The 22416-nt window shown below is 45.0% G+C and overlaps 1 protein-coding gene across 1 annotated transcript in view; it reads left to right on the top strand.

Moving 5' to 3' along the window:
• The window catches only part of RASEF (RAS and EF-hand domain containing), a 103268-nt gene that overhangs the window by 18172 nt on the left and 62680 nt on the right, over positions 1-22416 (top strand). The window lies entirely within an intron of this gene.

Genomic DNA, 22416 nt, shown 5'->3' with positions numbered 1-22416 from the left:
AAGAGCAAGGGGGCCCTTCACTAACAACGCCACCAGCTCCACAAGGGCCAAGCAACCAGCCAGAACAAGAGGTTGCATCTCTCCAAACATGTGTGACCCAGCAGCTGCATGGTGAGAGAACTGGGGCCACCAGAAAACAACCTGCACCATCTAGGCCGAGTACTGAGCAGGATACCACCACCAAAAAGAGAAACCCTGCATTTCTAGAGGCAGAATTGAGAATTTCAGTGCCCAGAGCACGAGAATGGATAGAATTACCTACCAGGAAGCCGGTTGCCAGTGCAAGGAGAAAGCTTTGGGAGAAGATCACAGAGGAAGTGAACCAGGTGTCAACAGTGTTCAGAGATTTGACATCAGTGAAGAAAAGGCAAGTGTGTTTTTCCCCCTGATAATGTCATATGTGTGTACATATGTTACATGTATGTTTTGAGAATAATAGAAAGGTGTGTTCGTAGATAGTGCTACACTTCAATGACACATGTGAACACAACCATGTCTAGTAACCCACATTTATATATGAAACATGCACCATTGGTGTGATGTGAGGTTATGGGCACACTTCTGCTCATGTGAAGTATGTGATGGGACAACAGAAAGTGTGTTGTTGAAAAAGAGTTGTAGTAACAAGTTCCATATGATGCTACTGAAACAAGGATGTCCAAACTGTGCAGATGTAGCTGGTGAGAAACTACACATCCCAGCATGCCTTCACATAGTTAAATAAATCCATATTATCAACACTGTCAAGCTATGGTGGGATGTGTATTTTCACAACAGGTGGAGGTGCATAATTTGGCCATGGTTGATGTCATTTCTGCATAGTGACATATGTATGTGCATTTAGTGGCCTAATGAATGAGATGAGACACTGAAATGCATCATAATGGAGACATTAATGTGTGTGTGGGAAACATATGCATAAAAAACATAATATCACCCACACTAGGAAATGTAACGTAGTCATGATGTTCACTAGCACAGTGGTGCACATATCTCATGTTGATTTTTTTTGTTTTGAATTTGTAGGTGGTCAGACTTCAAAACTGGTCTGAAGAGGAAGATGACTGACCGGTACAACCACAGCATGTGCACCGGGAGGGGCCCTATGCCAGAGAGTTTGGAATATACCCCCCTAGAGCAGGACTCGTTGGATGTCATTGATGTGTGCGAGGTCAGGGTGGTATCCAATATGGATAGTGAGCTCCCGGCGGAGGTCTTTGCTGCTGCTTTTGATGGTAAGTCACACTAATACATTGTTTGTGGTAAGAGAGATTTTTTGTGTATGTGATGGTGACATTGTTTTAAATTTATATCCTAGAAGAAGCAGAAACACCTGATGAACCGGCAGCATCTTCCTCTTCAGAGCCACAAGTGGAGCAAGTGGTCCAGCCTCCACCAATACGCCACCCCCATCCACTGGCCTCATATGATGGCAGGTTGTTGGAGATGCTGGACAGGATCGAGCAGCATGGGGTGGAGGCTGCACAACGTCAGCATCAGTTTGTGGAGTTCATTGGGATTTGGAAGGAGACAAACACCCAGCAGTTTGAGGCCTTGCAACGCCAGAATGACATTCTGGCGGCTGGCATGCAAAGCATTGCCCAACAACTCAGCCGCCAGAATGACATTCTGGCGGAGCTGCTCACCACCGCCAGGTCCCTAAGGGACAACTCCCCATCTGCTGCCCCACCCCAAGCTGCTCCACAACCTACCACCTCTGCTGACCCTCCTCTGTCCACTGGGCCAAGACGGCGCAAGCCTTCAGTGCCAAAGGCCCCTTTCCCCAAGGCCCCATCCAAAAAGGGGAAAAAAGGGCCAAAATAATGACACCTGGGTCACTTCCTCTGTGTTTGGAGCCCAAATTTTGAAATTGCACTGGACATCCACTTCCTGAGTTGGCCATCTATCCATTTTCGTGCGAAGGGCAGTAAAGTGCTTATTTTGACCTCTTGAAATGCAGGTTTAATTTTTGGTGGTGTGTATCATGCTTAGTATTCTCCCTGGGTGTTGCAGGTCGTATTCTGGTGTCCACATTTCTTTCACCATTGCAGTTGCTGGGTAACACATGTTTGGAGATATGCAACCTCTTGTTCTTGCTGATTGTTATTTTTGTCAATATTTTATGTTTTATTTTTATTTATGAAATTAAATTGTCAAAAAAGCTGTAAAGGCTGAACAGCAAATTCATTTTATTTCACAATTAACACACAATTGTTGTATGTGTAATTTCTTGTGTCAAACTAATAATACATTTATGTGTACTTACTGACCAGGGTATTTTTGTGCATTTATTGAAGTGTTGTAGAAGTTGCCCATGTCTAATCCTCTCCATGGCCATTCACATGTTCATATCCAACTTTTCCCAGCTAATTAGTTTGTGTCAGCACATGTGCAGAGCAACTTAATAGGTGAGAAAGCAGTTTCTGTGCAGGTGAGGTAACTCCTACATTAGTAGGTAAAAGCAGGTCCAGATTTTTTTTTTCCTCATGGAGTGGGTGAGGTAGGCAAACAAGGGGCAAAAGGGACATTTGTGTAGGAATGCATAAGTGTCCTCTCTAAAAAAACACTCATGTCTTGGTACAGGTATGTTAAAGATGTGTGAGTCGACCAAACATGATAAAATTGCTTGTGAACAAACATTTTTAAATATTTTAATATATATGAGTTTTCAGTGTCATAAGCAGATGTAGGAATCCTTTGTTATAGAGATGTGATTGCAATAATGTGATTGGTGGCATCTTACATCCAGAGTGTAGTAAAATCCAATTCATAGCAGATCAGAAAGTGGTACAGTTATGTATTTTGGGTACTATACAAAGATTGTGTGCAAAATAGTGGCCATGGCCTTAGAACATTGCTGGCACATCCTTGTAGCTCATAGATGTGGTTTATGTATTTTTATCAAAATGATAAAAAAATTGTTTGTATTCGAGTGAAAACGTTGACACATGTCGACTTGTGTAGATTGAGTGTGCTGCTGTTTAAAGTATATGAAAACACTTACTGAATGTGTATAAATGTTTAAAAAATACCTACCTTCAAAATGATCTTGCAATTCTAGATGAGTGGGCAAAAAAATGGAAGATGAGGTTCAATGTAGATAAATGTAAGGTTATGCACCTTGGGAGACACAACCAGTGTGCAAGTTACAACCTTAGCGGAGAGGAACTGGGTAATTCCATACTTGAAAAGGATCTAGGAGTCCTAATAGACAGCAATCTAGGATGTAGTGCCCATTGTAATGTAGCTACAAAAAAGGCCAACAAAATTCTGGCATGTATTAAGAGGGGAATGGAAACTAGGGACTCAAGGGTAATTATGCCACTATATAAAGCATTGGTGAGACCTCACCTAGAGTACGGAGTACAGTTCTGGGCCCCACACTATAAAAAGGGCATCATAGAATTAGAAAAAGTCCAAAGGCGAGCAACAAAGCTTATTAGGGGAATGGAGAATTTAAGCTACGGGGAGAGATTAAGCAATTTGGGACTATTTACATTAGAAAAGAGACGTTTAAGGGGGGACATGCTCAACATGTACAAGTATATCAAGGGCCAATATAAGGAACTGTCACACACCCTATTTTCTACTAGAAAGGAATCTAGGACACGAGGGCATGAGTATAGATTAGAAGAAAAAAGATTTCATTCAGCTAGTAGAAAGAATTTCTTTACGGTCAGAACAGTCAAACTCTGGAACTCTCTTCCCAGAGAGGTGGTAACGGCTGGCTCATTAAATGCGTTCAAGGCAAAGTTGGACAAACATTTACTGGAGAAAAACATCCATGGGTACAAATAAGAAATATAATTTGTCTGTAAAATACCAGAACCTACCAAATCAGCAATGGATATCTATACCAGGTTGAACTAGATGGACGCAAGTCTTTTCTCGGCCTTACCTACTATGTAACTATGTAACTATATATAAGCAGGTCTTAAAATGATTCTTACCTTAAATTAAACCAACCTTTACATGTAGAGAAGTGTAGAAAGATATGCTTCCAATGTGTGTGTGGTTTTGGGTCGAGTCTCTGATTGTCTCTCTGCCATCTCATCTTGGATGTCTTGTCGTCAACTCAAACTCAATATTTCCAAAACGGAATTACCATATATACTCGAGTATAAGCCTACTTTTTCAGAACATTTTTTATGCTGAAAAAGCCCCCCCTCGGCTTATACTCGAGTGAGGGTCCCACTTGAGTCAATAAGTTTTCACAGTTTTTTGTTGTCAAATTAGGTGCCTCGGCTTATATTCGGGTCGACTTATACTTGAGTATATACGGTACTTATATTCCCGCCAACTAAGAACAGTTACCATCCTGACATCTCCATCGCTGTTGACAACTCGATAATCTACCCTACCCCACAAGCTCGTTGCTTAGAGGTCATCCTTGACTCTGAACTGTCCTTTCTTCCCCACATTCAATCTGTCTCCAAATCATGTTACATGCATCTAAAAAACATATCCAAAATACGACCCTATCTCACACAAGACACTACCAAATCTCTTATCCATGCACTCATTATAACTGGTCTTCCCAAGAACAGACTCTCACCACTGCAATCAATTTTAAATGCTGCTGCTAGGCTGATCTTCCTTGCAAGACGCTCATCGTCTGCTGATCCGCTCTGCCAGTCCCTCCATTGGTTGCCTGCATATTACCGTATTCAATATAAAACTCTTCTACTTGCATATAAAGCTATTAACCATACTGCACCAGCATATATCTCTGCACTTATCACAAAATATCTCCCATCTCGACCACTACGCTCTACACAAGATCTGCGTCTCTCTTCTGCACGGATCACTAGCTCCCATTCACTATTACAGGACTTTCATCGGGCTGCTCCCATCCTATGGAATGCCCTTCCACGCACATTAAGACTCGCCACCACTCTCCAAACTTTCAAGCGTTCCCTGAAAACTCACCTCTTCAGGCAAGCCTATCATATTTAAGTTCTACATGCATAACCCTCCGAGGCACTTATGTATTATATTGCTTCCCTTCTGGACTTGTAACTTGGTGGGACTGCTATGCTATTACTGGTGTCTGTCCTTGTGTTTCCCCCCTATATCCCTATAGATTGTAAGCTTGCAGCAGGGCCCTCCTACCTCCAAGTCTGTCTGTTGTTACCCAGTCTGTCTTATCACTGTCTACTATTGTAAAGCGCAACGGAATCTGCTGCGCTATATATAAGAAACTGTAAATAAATAAATAATAAATAAATGTGTTTGAGTGCTGTGTGTGGCTTGCAAGTAGTGAAATAATGGTTTGGACTTCAGGTGTATGTGTTTGAGTAGTAATCAGCGTTAATTAGCAGACCCAGGCGTCCGCTCTCATGCGTTATCTGTAGGGGTGGTCTGGAGGTGGCGGAGGCGGCCGCCAGTTTTGTGTCCGAAATGGATGGTGCTTTCGCCGATCGAGCGGTAGTAGCACCGTACATTTTTTGTGCACACCCCCGTGTACGCCCATGTTTACGCCCAGTTTTCCTCATTATTTCGGCCGCTCCCCTCAACACGCCCCTATGCCGCCCACAATGACCGTACTCTTGCAGACAGGGTTTTTCGCACGGAAAGAACCGTCCGTGAGCGTTGTGGAGTCGTCGCGCCTGCGCATTGCAGAAGGTACGCATGCGCAGATAAAAAAAAAAACCCGGAACGTACGCTTACGGCCCAGCCACCCGAACCAGAATAAACCCCTTTATTGTTAACAATCTGAGTCCACATGGATGGCAAGGTTAAAAAAGTAAAAAAAAAATGGGGAAAAAAATCTGTGAAAAACCCTGTTGACCTTTTGTCAATGTCGACTGTGTGCATGTCGACCTTGTTCGACCTTTTTGTTGACCTAGACATTGCCTGTCAGCCATCCGGATTCCTTTTACTTTTTCAGATGCTTCATAGGATAGTCTAAATATGGCAACAGTCCAAAAACTTCTATAAAAAAGAATAGCTAATTTAAGTTTCGATACTTGTGTATTATCACGGCGCCCAGTTTTCCTACGTACCCTTAAAATGGCTCATGCGATGCGGTTTTCTTACGCAGAAAAGCCCACTAAGCAAATTGCTTAGTGGGCGCCGTGATAATACACAAGTACCTAAGTTTCTTGAGATATATATTTTAAATCGAAAATTCAAGATACATCTGTTGATCTCTCTTAAAAATGAGTACCTATAATCAGCATTAGACTAGCTGATGTACCCAATTTCAGGTGGGGAAAAGTTTGCTGGCAGACTATTTTACCCCCTTCCATCCCCTTTGGGGTCGATACCCTGTAGTATCCCTCCCTAGTGGGTGACTACACATATCTGTGACAGTTTGTAGACCACCCGGCAGATCACATGATGCAGACCACCCGCTAGGTGCGCAGGCAGAGTTGACCAACTGTCACATTTTCTCATAGTGCTCAATGCTGATGCACTGTGATTGGTTGGCGGACGTTTTACCAGAACAAAACAACTAATTACATCCCCAATGTTAATATACGCAACTACAGGCCAAGAGCAATAACTTGGTGTATGATCCCTATTCAGGCAACAGCATAATATAAGTTACTTCAGGGTTGCCGACCCTCCTGGAATTCCCGGGAGTCTCCCCCCTGAGCCCCCCGAATCACGGCATGTAAATGCCGCAATCCGCGAGTCTCAGAGGAGGGGGCGGAGCTAAAATGACACAATCGTGTCATTTTAGCCCGCCCCTCCATGGAGATCAGTCATTTCTCCTATTTCCCGTAATGGGGGCGGGGCTTAATGACGTCACAGTCAAGCCCCCCCTCTTCTACTTGCATATAAAGCTATTAACCATACTGTACCAGCATATATCTCTGCACTTATCACAAAATATCTCCCATCTCGACCACTACGCTCTACACAAGATCTGCGTCTCTCTTCTGCACGGATCACTAGCTCCCATTCACTATTACAGGACTTTCATCGGGCTGCTCCCATCCTATGGAATGCCCTTCCACGCACATTAAGGGGGAAATTTACTAAAGGAAATTTGTAAAAAAATAGGTGTATTTGTATCCAGAAATACACTTATTTTTTACATTTACTATCCCGAAAATACGGCAATTCGTATTCGTATTGATGTGCTATCAATACGAATACGAATTGCCGTATTTTCGGGATGATAAATGTCAAAAATAAGTGAATTTCTGGATACAAATACACCTATTTTTTACAAATTTCCTTTAGTAAATTTCCCCCTAAGACTCTCCACCACTCTCACCTCTTTAGGCAAGCCTATCATATTTAAGTTCTACATGCATAACCCTCCGAGGCACTTATGTATTATATAGCTTCCCTTCTGGACTTGTAACTTGGTGGGACTGCTATGCTATTACTGGTGCCTGTCCTTGTGTTTCCCCCCTATGTCCCTATAGATTGTAAGCTTGCAGCAGGGCCCTCCTACCTCCAAGACTTTTCTTACCCCCCCCCCCGATCGGGTAAGGAAAGTCTCCTCTCCAGGCTTCTCCCTGAGAAGAGCATTTAAAAGTCGGCAACCCTGAGTTACTTATACAAATAGCCCTTATGCTATTTTTTAAATATATAACTTCTCTTCACACCTGCGAGAAACCCCACTTTCCACACTACAAACAATAGTCACTGTATCGGTAATGATGGTGAAATTGATAGAATGTGAGCCTTTCCATGATCCTGACTGGAATTGAAAAGCTATTCAGATTACACCAGTCCTGTATCTTCTTTTGATGACATATTTACTCAGGCCTATGTTTATGAAATACAATAGGGTTCATTCAGTTTTATTTATTCATAAAATGTTGTATTCTGTATGTAGACACAGGGCTGCAGCTAGGGGTGAGTGAGCAGTATGTAGGGCTTCTGATAAGCAGCATGCCTGTAATGCACCATGTGAAAAAGAGATACAGCAAAAGCTGTTTAGAGCGCTGGTCGTGGTTGTTAGACTCAGAGTGAGCTGCTGCAACTGGGGATTAGTCAGATCCCTGGTGTTGAATGAGAAAAAACAAGAGAAGGGTAGTTGCAGCGCTCTCAAATTTTAATGAGTGAGTGCGATATCAATAAAATTGAGTAATAAACATACAGTACATATGAAAAATAAAAAATAATAATATTAAAACAATATATTGGTTAAAAGCAACAAGTGGACCAATTATTATGTGGAATATATAACCTGCTCTGGTAATGAACCACTGGATACTGGTGCTGGAGTCCAATTATAAGTCCCCAATTTGTAATCCCAAAAGACGCTGGAGGTGTCCCTGGCCCAATGGGGCGAAGAATATTGCTTGTAGGGATCCTCTCTAAAGTGCGGAATGAGTGCAGTCGGGGAATGGGTATGGTACTCCAATTGTAATGAGCAAGCCGTGATCTTTTTACCCCAGTCTGGATAACTGTGGGGGAGGGCTGCCGTAATAAGGTGCTCAATACTTGGAAGTAAGAAATGCTCCGAAGGAATTGAAGAGGTGGTGTTTAAAGTCCCAGAAGAATTAAGCAGGTAGGAAGAAATGTCCACAAATGGTCCCACTTGGTCACCAACGCGTTTCGCTGTCACTAGGGGCAGCTTTATCAAGGCCTTGATAAAGCTGCCCCTAGTGACAGCGAAACGCGTTGGTGACCAAGTGGGACCATTTGTGGACATTTCTTCCTACCTGCTTAATTCTTCTGGGACTTTAAACACCACCTCTTCAATTCCTTTGGAGCATTTCTTACTTCCAAGTATTGAGCTCCTTATTACGGCAGCCCTCCCCCACAGTTATCCAGACTGGGGTAAAAAGATCACGGCTTGCTCATTACAATTGGAGTACCATACCCATTCCCCGACTGCACTCATTCCGCACTTTAGAGAGGATCCCTACAAGCAATATTCTTCGCCCCATTGGGCCAGGGACACCTCCAGCGTCTTTTGGGATTACAAATTGGGACTTATAATTGGACTCCAGCACCAGTATCCAGTGGTTCATTACCAGAGCAGGTTATATATTCCACATAATAATTGGTCCACTTGTTGCTTTTAACCAATATATTGTTTTAATATTATTATTTTTTATTTTTCATATGTACTGTATGTTTATTACTCAATTTTATTGATATCGCACTCACTCATTAAAATTTGAGAGCGCTGCAACTACCCTTCTCTTGTTTTTTCTGTAATGCACCATGCAGACGCTATCGCTGCTGAGGACGCTCCAAGTAGTGCTGGAGTTACCAAAGCTCGCAGCTTACCGAATCCCAGAGGGCTCGCCTCGCCACCCAGCCAAATTCCTGCCACCGCTGTATCCCCTCGTAACCATGCTTCATGCCATGCAAATATAAGTCAGTGGAGACTGGCTTATATATGCGGGCTTCTGGCCAAAGACAGGGCGGGCGGCTGACGTCATGTGACATCAGCATGTGACATCAGCCGCCCCCACCCCCAGCACTCCTCCCACCCACAAACGCATGGGAATGTCCAATGTTTCCATGGGTGAAACCAGATTCAGCCGCCCCATGCCCCCGGCCCACATCAATCCGTGTGAACAGATCGTCGACTATGTAAGTCACCAAGTCCGTTTGCCCATGGACACTACACATGCACATAATTCATTATGCGCATGCACAGATTAAAAACATTGCTCCTTGTGCAAAGGTGTGGGGGGAATGAATCATACAAAATTACACCCTATATGTGCCCTGCAAACCAACCTGAATCACCCCCATAATCTCAGCTATGGGCAACTACTCTTTTAATTTCTAGAAGCTTTAGTAAATTTACCCCAAACTGTTTTACTGAGTTGCATTTAGAAACCACCATATTGAATGTGCTGAACTTTTATCCAACTAATTATTTGTGGCACTATCTACAGTGAACGTTGCCTGTAAAGACTGATCCTTTAATGTTCGGACAATCATTTGGCCTGTTGTCAAATACCGAGTTATAGCATAAATGCAGCCCTCCTCATAGATATCCTGTTACATACAATGGCAATATCTTTTTTAGGCAGCTACATTCCCCATGCTGAGTTACTGTAACCTTTAACTTTACTTTAGCTGTACTCTCAAGTGCAACTTAAAGTCCTGAGGCTTTGTTTAATGGGAGTGCAGGGTTAAATCTAATTTGGCATGCCTCCACCCACTTCATGGAAACTGCTCACCTTGCCTCAGAGGCACAATAATAAATGGGCAGGTAAATAAGCATGAGGAAATCTAATATGTGACTAAACAGCATTACCAAAAATGATATGAAGAGCTATTCTGGCTTGAGGAGACCAATGACACTTGTTAGGGGTCAGTGTCATATTGTATGCCAATAACACCTCCACATTATTGTATATTGTGTTGGAAGAAGGATCCCCATGCAGTAGAACTCTGAGATGCAGTTTATAGTCATAGGGGGGTATTCAGTCCCGGGCACGACTGCCGGGTCGTCCCAACAGTCGTGACCCTATCCAGTTCTCTGCCTGCTCGACTAAGATTTTGCAGGCGGGATTCAATGTCCTGCCTGCCGGTGCGCTGAAAAGGGGGCGTGTTCGGCCATGTATTGTAGAGATACATCCATAAGCTCGTCAATCCACAACTGTTCTCTGCAGAACGGGCCTGACTGCTTTTGCCGAGATGCTTGTTCAATGCCATTGGGAAAGACCAGCTTGAATAGGCACCAGTCGCTAATTCCCCCATTGGAAAAAGCGGCAGGGGGTTGAATACCCCCATAGGCTGGGAGTAATGTGTTCTCTGGACCTATAGCAGAGTACAATTCTCATAAGTTATGTTGTTATGTTTTATTTTTTATTTTAAGTGGCAACATTCTATGTAGTGCTATACATTGAGAGGCACTACATAATTGTGTAAGGTTGTCCCATCTTCACAATGCGTGCACAATGGAAGCCGTCCCTCAAGACAGACCTGGAAGAGGAGGACTGGTAACTGGGGTATGAGAGGGGAGTGTGATAAAGGGGGAGGGGGGGTTTAATGGAGCCATAGATAGGAACTGTGTGGTTTTGATGGAGTCAGTGCAGGGAACAGCAGAAAGAGCCAGAGCAGAGTGCAGGGACAAGTGGAGTGGGCTTAGATTGAAGTGACCCAGCATAAATATTATACAATGACAGAAAACAAAAGGATTTCCTTTCTCTAGTGAAAGAGTTAGTATCTGTCCTACCATTTAGTTTAACTTTTAAGACCCCTCCCCCTTTAAATTTTCAAACATGGACAAAAAATTGTAGGGGCGTGGCTTCTTGGTGAAGGGGCATGACCACAGAACAGTACCAATTCACATTATACAGCACATTAGTGTCCGTTAGTCACATCTAGGATGGCCAATCCTGGGATTGGGATTGTTGGGATCCTGGGATTTGGCCCTTAGAACGACGGGATTTGAATCCCGAAATTGGAGCTTCTAATCCTGATATTCCGGGATTGCCATGCGCATGCACAAATCTAATGCCGGGCAGTGTTGAGAGACTAGCTCAGAAGCTGCCCGGCGCTGCTGTGCAGCTGTGTGCAGCGTGACCTCTGCCATCATGTCACGCTGCACACAGCCACACAGCACCGCGACTCCCGATCAACGCCACTGAGTCTTCTGAGCACCGCCACTGGGCCTCCCAACCATAGCCACTGGGCCTCCCGATCTCCGCCGCTGGATCTCCCAAATACCGCTACCCAGGTGCTGAAAGTGACACTGGTTTGAGGGGTACAGAGGGGATCAAAGTTTGTCATTATATTGACAAACTCAATCCCGGGTATCCCGGGAATCCTGGGATTTCTGGGATTAAAAAAAGGCCCTGGTATTGGCATCCCTAGTCACAGCACACCACCTAATTGGAAATGAAAGCACCTTACAGAACCACGGCTGATGCAGGGCGGACGCTTTCCACTACTGTGACCACAGCCACCGCTATGTAGGGATGATCTCTGCAGGGAGCTTTCAAGTGTCACAAATAGTCCCTCACCCTCACAGACACTGTAGGAGAAAGGGAATAGTACAGATGGACAGGTGCTATGAGGGACCATGCTCTGTCAATAATTGTGAATATAGAACTTAGGGCCTGATTCAGACCCGCTCGCTAAGCAGCGTTCTTTTTCTGCCTAGCGAGTGGGTAAGCACCGCCCAGCCGAAAACCCGTCCACCCCCACCCTCAGCTCTGCCTGCATCACCTCAGTAACATGGGAGGGATGTGTACGAGAACACATCCCCTCACATGTGGCCGAAGGGAAGAGAAATCATTCGATGGTCGCCGACCGACAAACGATTTCTCTCCCCTCTGGAAAAAGAGTCAGTGAAAAACGAACTTTTATGTCGGCTGCTGTTTGCCGAAATGGGTGCAGGCGTTGATGTCATGTGACGTCAGCAGCCCACCCCGAGCTGGCATCGACCCGCCTCTGTTCCCAGGGGAACTCCTAGCATTTTCATGGGGACGCCCATAAAACGCTGGCCCAAATGAATGTCCGTGACAGTGTACCAGTTAACACCAGTTATCGTGTAAAAGTAATGAAGGTGTTAATAATGAAAAGAATGTATTTTGTTTCTTTGAGAACTCCTGTAGGACACATGAGGAAATCTAAAAGGGTGTAATTCTTAGAAAACACATGTTCTGTAAAAGAGTATTATAGTCGTGGAATAATGATGGGAATCTGATACCGCATAATAATGTTTAGTACTTGATAGCACTGAGTGTGCTTCTACCACTGGAGCTAAAATGTGTAAAACTAGAATTGTGACATTGTAGGGATATTAAATCAACATCATTTACAGGACTCAGCTTATATTTTACTGGGTTTCTTGTTTTTTCCAACAATTTTGCTGTTATGTTTTCTAAAACTAGAAGAAATCGGACTGTCCTGTGCATACAGCTGCTGTGACCTTATTGTAGCTCCATTTGATACTAGGGCAGTAGACGCTTATTAGAGAATCTCTCAGATGAGATGTTCCGCACAGATAAAATACGTTTAATGGTGTTTAGCCATGTCTATTGTTTGCTTCCTCTTCAGTGAAGTTTGTGCAGAAGCATATACGTCAGAAGGCTTATCTACTTAGAGAAGTATGTGGGGCTGAAATCCATTGCCAAATTTCAACTCTAACAATAGACTTTTAGCTAATGAGGTTATCCAGATCTGATCGCATATGTGTGAATTCGCAAGCCTATCAATTATCGAGTGACTAGACATGTGTATGGATCCAGCATGAGGCCAAACAGCGACAAAAAATGAGCAATTACTTCTCAACTTGACTAACAGGAAGCCACCGTTTGTGGGTGGTAACCGCCTGTTCTCTGGGAGTGTCTGGAAATACGCAGGCATGCCCAAATGTTTGGGCACAAATGTTTTCAGGGAGTTTGTGTGATGCCAGCTTCGTCCTCGATCAGCCTGTATCTGTCACAGACTTGTGAATGGGTCAGTGTTAGGCACACTTGCAGAGACTCCGAAATCATTCATTGGTGAGTGAGTTACTGTACATATGGATTTAAGGTGGACGGATATCGCAATATTTTAGAAAGTCCTTTATGGACATGCACAGGGTGGGTTTTTACTCTGTCTGAGTGCTGACTATCGGATTGCAGGCTTCTGCAAATTCACACAGCAGCAATCAAGTATGAATCAGGCCCAAAGGTGGATGTGTAATGTCACCTTATCTGTATATAAAAGGCTAACTACTCCTCACATCTATGAGGAGAAGTACCACCAGTGACCACTAGAGGCCACTCAACGGACCAAATTACTCCTTTGTGTACTAAAAGCTGTCATAATATAAAGTGAAAGCAATTTTTGCAGGGACACTGGTCTGTTTCAAACCTGCTGGATATGAAGAGAGGGAATGTGAAGACAGAGATTGAAGGTAGCAGATAGGGACCGGGGTGGGGTGGAGAGGTTGGGGGCTAAACACTGTCACAGGTCAAAGTGAATGTAAAAACGGTCACAGCTCAAAGTGTAAGTACATTGCAAAAGCTGTCATTTTTAAGGGCTTTTAGCTAGTTATGTCATACTGGGCCATACTTTTCTGTCTTACTAGCATGACTACTGGTTTGTGATTTACTTTTATCACCTTATGTTTAATAACCTAATGCAAAGACATACAAGGTAGAAAATATTTGCTTTTTCTCTTTGCGGAATGTTTGGCCACATTACTTGTCCTTCTTTGAACAAAATTATATCTGATTGGCTGTGCTGAATTCTGAGTTATTCAACTGTACTGCATGTTCCACATTATTAACACTATATTTTGCTATCAATAGGCCATTTTGCAAATAATTCTTATATTCCAGTCTTATTAGTACTTTAGCAGTGGTAATGAAACGTTATCTCACAATGGAGACAATCACACATAGGGCCGGATTCTGGTTGACTTGCTAAGCAGCGGTATTTCACTGCTTAGCGAGCCATGTAACACTGCCCACCTGGTGTGTGAATGCCCGACCCAGCCGCCCAGCGAGTATCCCCTCCGCACTGCCAATGGAGGTATTCACAGGGTACTGTGCGGGTCCGAAATCATTCGATGGTCAGCGACCATCGAATGATTACTTTCATATTCACAAATCTAAGTCAGTCGCCTCTGCTGACTTAGACTTGCAACATCCAGGTCCGAGAACTGGGTGGCCGGCAGACGTCCTGTGCCATCATCCGCCTGGTTCCCACCTGCATTCGCATGGGGAAGCCTTTTCATGGGCACACACATTGTTTTTTTGGGGGTACACCCAGGAAACGCAGGGCATTCTCATGAGAATGCCCGCTAACCGCCTCCATTATGCCCCTTTGTGCGAGCATCATGGAGACTATGCTAGTATCAGAAGGTGCCTGCACAGAAGCCCTGCATATGTGCATAAGTGAATAAGTGCATGCGCTGTGCTAAAACATCGCTCCCCTTGCGAACACTCTGGGGACCGAAGCAATCAGAATGACCTCCATAATTTGGCTTTGGGACACCAGAGTAGGAAATGCTTCATACTGTAATTTATTGGAAGTGCTAGTATCAGTCAGGCTGACTATAATCCTTTTATTACATTTATAACCACAAACACAAGTCCTATGTGGTTCTATTATCATGGCTTAAATGGTGGTCATAAAATGGCAATCTCTCATAATCTTTATGGTTCTGTCTGTACAAACCACACTCCTTTGTGTTTGTATGTATCTTTTTAATGCAATTCTTACTTGACCAGTAGTGTGTCCTATATACAGTATCTATATGTCTATAAATCCAAAAGGCTGGAATATGAATGTTTACATGGTATTCCTCAAAGAAGATCTTCAAATATGTACAGTATTCATTGAATAATAAAAGCTCAACCTTTAAAGTGTATAGGATATATGATATCACTACAGAGACAAACATGTGCATATCATAATAGGCTATCTGTGGAGATTATAGAAAATCCCCAATAATTGTGTGTTAGTGGTGACTGCACCCTTACTACTCGCAATGACTAGTGCAGTAAAATGAGACAAGATATACGGACACCTGTGCAACGGAAGCACAAAAACTGAGCGATCCGTGCTCCATTGCTAATCAATCTAGTCAGATCACTTAGAAATGGGGCTGAAATCGTCATGTGTATGCCCCTTTACTTTATTTTAGTTCCACTGTGAGTTTCTTGTGACCATGTGTTATAAACAGAAGTTATTTTGGCCACACATGGATAGACTGATCCTGCTACGTATTTGGTCAAAAAGGTGAGCACCTAATTCAGTGGATATTGTCATACCTAGCTGTCTGATGTTTAGGCTTATACTGCTTTCACACTGCAAAACGTGCTTTGACCCAGTTTTTGAAACGTTTCTTTAACCGGGTCAGAGCAAGTTTTACCCCTTTCACATTGTATGTTGTAAACTGGTTAATTACGTTTTTTGTACCTTTCACATTGAATACACAATACAAATTTATAAGTGGAAACCCTCTAGCGCTAGAACATGAACATTAGTACTTTCCTTTGCTGGTGTGGATACTCCTATATAGACCGGTGTATGGTATGGATCGTCCTTGTAGGATAATTCTCATAGATGTTTATAGTCCATGTAAGAGATGAAATAAAAATAAGGACATCAATAATCCAACCTATATGGTTTGTTCTACACCCGTGCAGATAGATGGAGACTGTGAAGTATTTCTTCTTCCACCCAGCAGTAAAGGGACAGACAGATGTAATCTATAAGATTAATCTTGCGTACCCAGACTCACATAAAAATGGTCGTACACATCAAGGTATCTTTAAATCTCTAGTGCGTACCCAACTCACAATTATGGAGTATGGTATCCTCACGTAAAGGTATCTTTTATCCAAGTAGATAAACAAATATATGCCAAAGGGGTGCGTACCCCAGCTCACTAGTGGAGATGCTGTAGTAATCACATCAAGGTATCTTTCAAGCCACTCGATAGATGAACCAAAAAAGGTACTTTTAATAGCTTCCACATCCAGAAGTACACAATATGGAATAAAATCAAGACAGAGTAATCACTGTGACTGCCGTATACAATGGAACAATGGTGCAAGCTTGAAGTCTACAACCTGGGAGGTCTTCCGGACGATCCAGCCAGGGGGTAGGTCAGTCAAAGTTCCAGGGTCCAGCAGTCATCCAGGGATCACTTTTCCTCTAGGTACACACGACGCGTTTCAATCCACTCTGGGATCTTTTTCAAGTGTATAGAGGATAGAATTGGATGGGTTTATATACCCCCAAACAGGAAGTAACAGGACTCCCTGTTTCCTGTGGTTCACAAATGTATACATGTATTTCACATACAAAAATGTGTTTCCAATAGTACAACCAAAATCATAAGCCCCTGGTCAGTTATCCCTATGAAAAAGCCTTGTATTAATAGGCAGCGTTTGTGCAACAAAACGTTAGTAAAAAGCCGCGATACCGGAAGTGCGGTGCGTTCCACTGCACCCACTTCCGCGTATCACGCGGCCGGAAGCCTGTATGCCGCGCTGTTAAAGCCGGCAGCGTCAGAGCTTAATACCATGTTAATGCGCGACGGCACACTGATGATGTGTGCTTTCCAATGTGCCAGGAAATGGGCTGGATATGCGGTCCAGCAGCCCGGCAACTAGGAGCTGTGCGCGATTATCTATATCAGGCACTTCCTTATAAAATGTGCATTGAACCCGTTGTGAAAGGTACAAAAACGGTAAGTCACCAGTATACCACCCATTCCCTGGTACCTGGCCTGCACCTACCCCTCCCCTGGTACTAGGCAGTGGGTACTCCTGCTCCCCCCTCCCCTGGTAGTAAGCAGCGCACCCCCTCCCCCCGGTAGTAAGCAGCGCATCCCCCACCCCCCTACCCCTCCCCTGGTACTTGGCTGGCAGAATGAAGGGATCCGGCAGTGGCGGGTCGGCCCTGCGGCGGATGGGAACTAGTAGTGCTACTAGTTCCCATCCACCGCAGGGACCCCGCCGCTGACTTTCCATTAGCCTAATGGACCCTGACGCACACTGCCCATTCACCTAATGGACCCCGCTGCCGGATCCCTGCACGCTGCCAGTCAAGTACCGGGGAAGGGGGGGGGGGGCGGGGGATGCACTACCTACTACCAGGGGAGGGGGGGGGGAGCACTGGCAAGGGGGGACACCAGTGTGGGATCCAATATACCTGTTCAGACCCATTCACACTGCACAAATATCATGTCTGAACTGTGTAGGATCCTTCTTTTTACCCATTTTGAATTACCGGTTTTCTTAAAACTGGTGCTTTCACACTGCAGCTCTTACTGTTTTAAAAAGCAAAAAAATTGGCAATATACCGTTTTAGAGCTGCAGTGTGAAAGGGGTATAAGAGGTCTGATAGCAATTCAGAGAAGTTAGTTCATTTGTCAGATGACCATATACTGTACACTAGTAGATTTTGATCTCCTGTCAACTGGGATTATGGCAGTAGTTCCCAAACTTGTCTTGAGTCACAGCACAGCTTATATAGAGCAGCAGTTCTCAAAATGTGGGTCCTGACCCTCTCAGCATAGGGTCGCAACAGGCTGATGACTTTTCTAATCTCAGTCAGTGATTCAAGGAGTCTGAATAATCTGTTGAATTGTCTGTTATTTTAGACTCCACAATGCTGCCATGTATGTGCTGTCTGCTGACCACACATGTGATTTAATGACCTTCTGCAATAACTTGCTGGGGTCCTGTAATTATTTTTATTGTCTGATGGGGTCCCAGAGCAAAATAGTTTGTGGACCCCTGCTATAGAGTATCAGCATTTTTTCCATTGCACCTTTTGGATTAGGTTTTTGTTGATACATTTTGGGAAATTATTGTGTTTATGATTGTCCACATTGTATGAGTGGCAGCCTCCAGCATGTGATTTACCTATCACTTTGACCATTAATAACTTGGCTTGATCCTGGACTACAAACCAAGGACACCTGCAAGTTCCCCACGGAACCCAGTTTGGGAACCACTGGATTATGGGTTAAAATAAATTAATCCAGTTTTTTTTTTTAGTTTTTGCAATTTTCTTATTGTTTTTGAGCAAGGCATTTGGCAATATCAGGCAAATATGTCAATATGTTGTTCTTATATCATATACAAAATACTAATTTGTAAATAGGCCAAACATCATTATAGACAATATAAAACCAAATGTGTATTAAAAAAAAAAAAGCAAGGAATTTGCCAGTCTAGCAATTTTTATTATCCAATAGGATTAGATTTTGATTGTGTATGATGAAATCTTTTTACATTTAGATAAATTGCTGACAGTAACAATTTGCCACTAATAAATTCCAGTTGTCACCTCTTTTCTTTTTTTGTGTGGTTTAGATCATAATGTTAGATGGGCAAGTCATATTCTGGCTAACTATGGGGGTTATTCAGACCCAGTGGGGTACCCCCTCCTGAGCATAACTAGCCCCAAGCTCAAAGAGCTGGTCCTGGTTTCAAAAAAGCACAGGGCAAACTAAATAGGGGTCCCCTTGATTTTTGAAAACCAGCACCAGGCTCAAGGGCCGGTCCTGGTTCCCAAAATATGGGGGAAAGGTGAGGGTCCCCTGTATTTCAAGAACCAGCGCAGGGCCCACCCAGCCAGCAGGGTAATACCACAGCCAGGGGAGACTTTTTGTACAAGTCCCCCCCAGCCAAAGCATTCACCCCCTGACCAGTCAGCCTGGGCAGGGATGCTAGGGAAGTGGGGACCCCCTCCAATGAATAGGTCCCCCCTCCAGAATTTACCTGCCCAGGCTGAAGCCCGGGGCTGTCCTCGGTGCCCTTGTGCGGTGGTCATAGGGCTGATGTTTGTGTAAAAAATAGAACAAATTGTTGTGTATTGTTGCGGAACTGCAAGTCCCAGCAAGCCTGCAACGAATGCAGGGACTGAGTGGTATGCCCAGAAATTTTCTGGGCTTAGCTGCGCTGCCGCAGCGGGCTATCCCGGAAAATTTCCGGGCATACCACAAATATGAAATAGGTGTGCGCCAGTGGTGTCCAGGTGTGCACCACTGGCGCACCACCTCTTGAGCCCCCCGTTACATCCACCAGCCCCCCCCCAATCACCTGTGCTCCGGCGATCATACGCTGGAGCTCTTCTAACCCCTGCCGCTCCCCCAGCCTCTAGCCGCCTGTCAACATTAATTTTGCAGCAGTGACGTAGGCGTGTGACAAAGCTCAACCGGAACACAATAGTTCTGCGCAAACTAGACAAAAAAAAATGGTGGCTGCTGGCTGTGAAGTCCAATCCCCAACCGCCTTCCCCGATGGCGGTAGGACAACGTGGAACAGGTGAGTATCACCAAGGATACAAACGGGGGTCGGTCCTCACTATCAGCGCTCACACAGATATAATTCAACCACACCTCCCATAGACTCCTCCTCCGCTCTCCACTGCTCTGCTCCCACCGGCCGCCTCCTCGCTGCCGCCACGCTGCTCTGGAGGCCGGGGATGGTGGAGCTCCGTGGATGGGAGATCGGAGCTCCACGTGGTGCGACCATCCCCGGCCTCCAGAGCAGCGTGGCGGCAGCGGCGGGCAGAGAGGAGGAGGCGGCCGGTGGGAGCAGAGCAGTGGAGAGCGGAGGAGGCGGTCGGAGGTGACCTGCGGCAGAGAGGCTCCATTACCCCCGGCCTCCGGAGCAGCGTGGCGGCAGCGGCGGGCAGAGAAGAGGAGGCGGTCGTTGGAATCAGAATGGAGGAGGCGGTCGGAGGTGACCTGCGGCGGGAGAGGGTGAGAAGTGTCCCCTCGGCGCAGGATGCCGGCGCAGGCACCCCGCCAGAGGCGGACAGAGCTGTGCTCCCGCCTGCAGCACCATCGATCAAGCAGCACTGCGGGCCCCCCCCCAGCAGCACCATCGAGCAGCACCATCGGGCAGCGTGGCCCCCCCACCCGCAGTACCATCTTCTCCCCCCCTGGCAGCAACACACCACCGGCAGCACCATCTGAACATTTGTCCGGGGAAACCCCCCCCCCCCAGAAACAACTTCAGGATCAGAAGATGGGAATATGGCTGAACAAGGCAGTTTGGGGGCAGGGCAGGTCTCCACATCATATCAGTCTGGCAGGATCCCCCCCAGACAGGCCGCACCAGCCCCGGGCAACTCTGCAGGACCCCCGAGCCCTCCACCCCCCTTCCTGACTGACTCTCCCCCGGCCTCACTGACTCTTGCTGCCCCCTCCCCCCGCCACCATCACCACCACCACCACCCCAGGAAGATACAAGTTGGCGGCGCAAATGGCTGCCTAGGATCTGTGCACTCAGCCATATGTAACCCCGTGTCCCCTATGTGATAACTGTACTGTCTCTGCTTTAATTGCAATGTTTGTGCTCATACTGTTATTGCTACCTTCCTCAGCTACTTCAGCGACCAGTTGCGCCGCGGATGGCTGCCTAGGCGCTGTGCTGATCGGCGGGCTGCGTTCCCCACATGTAATGTCTCAATGTAATGTATGTAATGCCCCCACCCCCCCCCTTTTTCATCCCTGCTGATGCTGCACTGTATATCCACAAAAAATTCCTAGTGTGCGCAAGCACACATGGCCAATAAAGTTGATTCTATTCTATTCTATTAAGGTTTTGTGGCGATCCTCTTCTCCAAATATTAGATAGCAAGAGTCAGGGACCATGGACCATTTTCAAACTCCAAATCCGCACACACTCCATCCACAATGGATATCCCACATAGGAAAAGAGGAGAAGAACAATTGCGCAATACCACTTTTAATTATGTACACACAATGAAACAAATCAATGATAAAACACACAGATCCAGTCGAGAGGAGAAGGGGTGGAGTTTACCATAAAAGATGGAGAACCAGGTAAAAGGCTCTCTGAATGGGCATAGACGGTGACAGATGTTCAGGACCTGGGTAGCCACAGCGTCAGTCCACAGAGAGGTCACTCCTTCTCCAAATCTCCCAGTCTGTGAGTGCAGCCTGCTCCAACGCGTTTCGGACATGTGACGTAGGCGGCAGGCTCGGGGATGTTCGGGGCAGCTCGGGGGGACTTGGGAGCACTCAGGCACCCTAGTCCTCCCGAATCGCCGCAAAACATCCCCGAGCCTGCCGCCTGTGTGGAGCTCCTAATTATTTGTGGTGGGTTTTGCTGGGGCAGGACAAACCTGCCCTGGTAGGTTTGTCCTGCCCCAGCAAAACCCACCACTCAAAGAGTTAAAGGACCTGCTGAAAAATTGAGGGGACCCCTATTTGGTTAGCCTCCAGATTTTTTTAAACCAGGACCGGCTCTTTGAGCTAGGGGCTAGTTATACTTTTTATTTTACTTTTACACATTTTTTTGGGACATAACCATGCACAGATCGCACTGGTCTGTGCATGGTTCTGTCAAAATCGTCTTTCAGAACCTGGTCTGTTTGTTTTGCGATTTTTTCCATAATCACATCCTATTAAATTTGCAAGTTGTATACTTTTTAATGGGAAAACATCTGGATGCGAATTGAAGTGTGTCGAAAAATCATCAGGTCAGAATGTGCCATTTTTGCAGCAAAAAGTGCAATTTTTACCGCAATTCGCATCCTATTACATTTTCGATTTCAGAAAAACCTGCTAATTCAGCCGCTTTTTGACTAAAAATCTCAAAAGTTGGGATATCTCACCCATACTTTCTATATTATTATTATTATTATTATTATTAATTATGCTGAGAGAAGGAAGCCTGGAAACAACCCGAATGGGCAAACTGATAAATTAAAGACTTGCCCATAATAATACTTGTCTTCAGTATCCATAAGGACAAAGTAGTCTTTACAATGCAACAATGTCTTACTTTGTAGATATGCCTATCAGGTAACCTAGGATTGAAAAAACGAATGTATATTTTTGCTGATGAACAGAACATCACAATTTTGTGAGACTCACCTAATACATATCTCCAGATAAACGGGAGATAAAGTGGAAGGAGATAACGCACCAGCCAATCAAATCCCAACTGTCATATTTCAAACACAGCTGATTGGCTGGTGCATTAGCACCTTCCACTTTATCTCCATTTTATCTCTTTGCCAGGCTTAATACATCCTCAATAT

Source organism: Crinia signifera, chromosome 1 (genome assembly GCF_055691185.1).
Source record: "Crinia signifera chromosome 1, ASM5569118v1, whole genome shotgun sequence".
NCBI lineage: Eukaryota > Metazoa > Chordata > Amphibia > Anura > Myobatrachidae > Crinia > Crinia signifera.
The sequence above is the reverse complement of the archived record's forward strand: the minus strand, read 5'-3'. Positions and strand labels throughout refer to the sequence as shown.